At 39.9% G+C, this 4881-nt stretch overlaps 1 pseudogene; it reads left to right on the forward strand.

Annotated features, from left to right (window-relative positions):
- The window catches only part of LOC136837576 (probable basic-leucine zipper transcription factor Q), a 27085-nt pseudogene extending 22444 nt beyond the window's left edge, over positions 1-4641 (forward strand).
- The last annotated feature ends 240 nt before the right edge of the window (positions 4642-4881 follow it).

The raw sequence follows: 4881 nt of genomic DNA on the forward strand, positions 1-4881 counted from the left end.
GATGCGTGCATCATATAACATGTGTCTTGTGATATACTCTAAACTGGTTATACTACAATATCAAAGGACGCGGGCATCATATAACATAAGTCTTGTGATATACTCTAAACTGGTTATGCTACAATATCAAAGGATGCGTGCATCATATAACATATGTCTTGTGATAGACTCTAAACTGGTTATACTACAATATCAAAGGATGCGTGCATCATATAACATAATTATGTCTTGTGATAAACTCTAAACTGGTTGTGCTACAATATCAAAGGATGTGTGCATCATATAACATATGTCTTGTGATAGACTCTAAACTGGTTATACAACGATATCATAGAATGCGTGCACCATATATCATGTGTCTTGTGATAGACTCTAAACTGGTTATACCACAATATCAAAGGATGAGTGCATCATATAACATGTGTCTTGTGATATACTCTAAACTGGTTATACTACAATATCAAAGGATGCGTGCATCATATAACATATGTCTTGTGATATACTCTAAACTGGTTATACTACAATATCAAGGGATGCGTGCACCATATAACATACGTCTTGTGATAGACTCTAAACTGGTTATACTACAACATCAAAGGATGCGAGCATCATATAACATACGTCTTGTGATATACTCTAAACTGGTTATACTACAATATCAAAATACATATGTCTTGTGGTATACTCTAAACTGGTTATACTGCAATATCAAGGGATGCGTGCACCATCTAACATATGTCTTGTGATAGACTCTAAACTGGTTATACTACAATATCAAAGGATGCGTGCATCATATAACATATGTATTGTGATAGACTCTAAACTGGTTATACTACAATATCAAAGGATGCGTGCATCATATAACATATGTCTTGTGATAGACTCTAAACTGGTTATACTACAATATCAAAGGATGCGTGCATCATATAACATATGTCTTGTGATAGACTCTAAACTGGTTATACTACAAAGTTTCTATAAAAGAGAGCTGAGCAGTATGGAGATGTATGAGATGTGTACAAGATAGTGAGAGTAAGTGAAGAGAATATAAAGATATAGATCTAATGATACTGATTGATATAGTGGCAATAAGAAAGACTAGATATGACAAATGAAACAACAAGAAATACTAGTAAGTTTCAAGAGAATTCTACTGATAAAAAGACCACTGGAAGGTTGACCTACCACCAAATAACAGAGTATACTGGCTATCACTATCATATCGCGAAGTACAACCATTATCAAGCCATACCTTCAAGTCCCATATATAAACCAAACCTTTCACAGAAAGTTGGTCAGTAGGAGGATGGAAAGATGCGCAGCTATGGTGTGTTGGACCCTTGGTATCAAGAGTAAAGCGAGGTCATTGTTCGTGCTGTAAGTCTTAATAGGGTCATGAAAATACAAGACTTGAAATTTACACTTTAAAAGACTATAAAACTGCAAGTGAACCTCCAGTTTCTCTGCATGTGAATAAATCCTATAACTGCACTGGTATCTCACAACGCCATTACCTACACTTGCTAAGAGAAAAATATAAAAAAAAGCGGGGAGCAGATGTTGGATTCAGTACAGATGAAAAATGCTTAATGGTTTTGACAGAAACAAATAGGAGCTATTGGTGGTAGAGTAACTAGAAGATAATCCCAGATCCTGGAATTTCCTTGTTAAGGTGGTTACGCCTCCTGGGCATCAAGAAATTCAGGAATTTAAACATTTTAATATTCTGATCTGATAATTCTTCAAGGACTCCTTCATTCACAAAATTTTAAGTGTCTTCTAGTGTTCGTAAGAGACAATTTTCTCGAAGATGGACGTTCAGAGGCGAAGTATTTCAGGGCAGGCTTCAAGGATGGTGTATGCAGATCCAGTATATCATTCTGGTTATTTAGCTGCATGTGTAGGATGCAACTGTAATATGTTAAAGAAAGGCCTGCATGCGTTACGCAGTCAACGTAGACCATTAATTCGTGAAGTCCTCAGGGGTCCAGAAAGGGCAAAAGAAGAAGAATCAATGCAAGTGGCCCAACAGCGGAGTTGAGAAATTCAGTACAAGAGGGTTTCAACAGATCCAGCGGCAGCTGCAACAGTAGCCATTAAATTCATCAGCATCTGCAACAACATCCAAAAATTCAACAGCAGCTGCAACAGCAACCTCAACTTCAATAGCAACTGCAACAACAGCCACAAATTCAACAGCAGCTGCATCAATAACCATAAATTCATTAGCAGCTGCAACAACATCCACAAATTCAACAGCAGCTACAACAGCAACCTCAAATTCAATTTCAACTGTAAGAACAGCCACAAATTCAACAGCAGCTGAAACAACATCCACAAATTCAACAGCAGCTACAACAGCAATCTCAAATTCAATAGCAACTGCAACAGGGCCTGGGAATCAGCAGCGGCTTCAAACAGTAGCCTGGGATTCAACAGCAGCTGCAACAGCAACCTTAAATTTAATAGCAACTGCAACAACAACCACAAATTCAACAGCAGCTGCATCAATAACCATAAATTCAGCAGCAGCTGCAACACCCAAAAATTCAACAGCAGCTACAACAGTAACTTCAGATTCAATAGAAATTGCAACAACATCCACAAATTCAACAGCACTCGCAACAGCAGCCACAAATTCAGCAGCAGCTGCAACATCAACCTCAAATTCAATAGAAGCTGCATCAAAATCCACAAATTCAACAGCAGCTTCAACAGCAGCCACAAATTCAACAGCAGCTGCAACAGTGGCTACAAATTGAATAGCATCTGCAATAGCAACCTCAAATTCAGTAGCAACTGCAACAACATCCATAAACTCAACAGCAGCTGCAACAGCAGCCAAAAATTCAGCAGCAGCTGCAACAGCAACTTCGAATTCAATAGCAACTGTAACAGCAGCCACAAATTTAACAGCAGCTGCAACAGCAGCCACAAATTCAATAGCAGCTGCAACACCATCCACAAATTCAGCAGCAGCTGCAACAGCAACCACAAATTCAACAGCAGCTGCAACAGCAATCTCGAATTCAATAGCAACTGCAACAACATCCACAAATTCAATGGCAGCTGCAACAGCAACCTCGAATTCAAAAGCACTTGCAACAACATCCACAAACTCAACAGCAGCTGCAACAGCAACCACAAATTGAATAGCATCTGCAACAGCAACCTCAAATTCGGTAGCAACTGTAACAACATCCAAAAATTCAACAGCAGCTGCAACAGCAACCTCGAATTCAATAGCAACTGCAACAACATCCACAAATTCAACAGCAGCTGCAACAGCAACCACAAATTGATTAGTATCTGCAACAGCAACCTCAAATTCAGTAGCAACTTCAACAACATCCACAAATTCAATAGCAGCTTCAACAGCAGCCACAAATTCAACATCAGCTGCAACAGCAGCTGCCGTAGCAACCTTAAATTCAGTAGCAACTGCAAAATCATCCACAAATTCAACAGCAGCTTCAACAGCAGTCACAAATAAAACAGCAATTGCAACAGTAGCCACAAATTCAGCAGTAGCTGCAACAGCAATCTCGAATTCAATAGCAACTGCAACAACATCCACAAACTCAACAGCAGCTACAACAACATCCACAGACTCAACAGCAGCTGCAACAGCAATCACAAATTGAATAGCATCTGCAACAGCAACCTCAAATTCAGTAGCAACTGTAACAATATCCACAAATTCAACAGCAGCTGCAACAGCAGCCACAAATTCAGCAGCAGCTGCAACAGCAACCTTAAATTCAGTAGCAACTGCAACAACATCCACAAATTCAACAGCAGCCACAAATTCAACAGAATCTGCAGCAACAGCCACAAATTAAACATCAATTAAAACAGTATCCACAAATTCAACAGCAGCTGCAACAACAGCCACAAATTCAATAGCAGCTGTACATCAGCCACAAATTCAACAGCAGCTGTAACAGAAACCACAAATTGAATAGCAACTGCAACAGCAGCCACAAATTCAACAGCAACAGCAGCCAAATATTTAGCAGCAGCTGCAACAGCAACCTCAATTCAATAGCAACTGCAACAACATCCACAAATTCAGCATCAGCTGTAACAGCAACCACAAATGAAACAGCAGCTGCAACAGCAGCCACAAATTCAACTGCACCTGCAACAGTAGCCACAAATTCAGCAGCAGCTGCAACAGCAGCCTCAAATTCAATAGTAACTGCAACAACATCCACTAACTTAATAACAGCTGCAACAACAGCCATAAATTCAACAGCATCTGCAACAGCAGCCCAAATTCAACAGCAGCTGTACAGCAGCCACAAATTAAACGGTAGCTGTAACAGCAACCACAAATTGAATAGCATCTGCAACAGCCGCCACAAATTGAATAACAGCTGCAACAGCAGCCACAAATTCAACACCAGCTGCAACAGCAACCTCAAATTCAGTAGCAAATGCAACAACATCAACAAATTCAACAGCAACTGCAACAACATCCACAAATTCAACAGCAGCTGCAACAAGAACCACAAATCCAACAGCAGCTGCAACAAGAACCATAAATTCAACAGCAGCTGCAACACCACCAGAAGCCGTATCAGCAACAACAGCAACTACAAGAGCCAGCATTCTTCCCCATCTGCGCCATATAGCTAACGCCCCAAACTAAACGCAATGCTGTGGTTCTCATTTAATTTACCGTTCTTCGTATGGGGGATTTGGGGGCGGGTAGGCAACAGGTATTTGGGGTACCACTCTGTGCATAGTAAAGGAGGAAGTGCTTAGTGCTCCAAAAATTAAGGTAATGAAAACTGTGCCTGTGGAATGGCAAGTGAATGAAGGAAATTTTTTATGAATACTTTTTGAATCCAACATTTTTGTTAGGTTGTGAAAAAT

This window comes from Macrobrachium rosenbergii, chromosome 59, assembly GCF_040412425.1.
Source record: "Macrobrachium rosenbergii isolate ZJJX-2024 chromosome 59, ASM4041242v1, whole genome shotgun sequence".
Lineage (NCBI taxonomy): Eukaryota > Metazoa > Arthropoda > Malacostraca > Decapoda > Palaemonidae > Macrobrachium > Macrobrachium rosenbergii.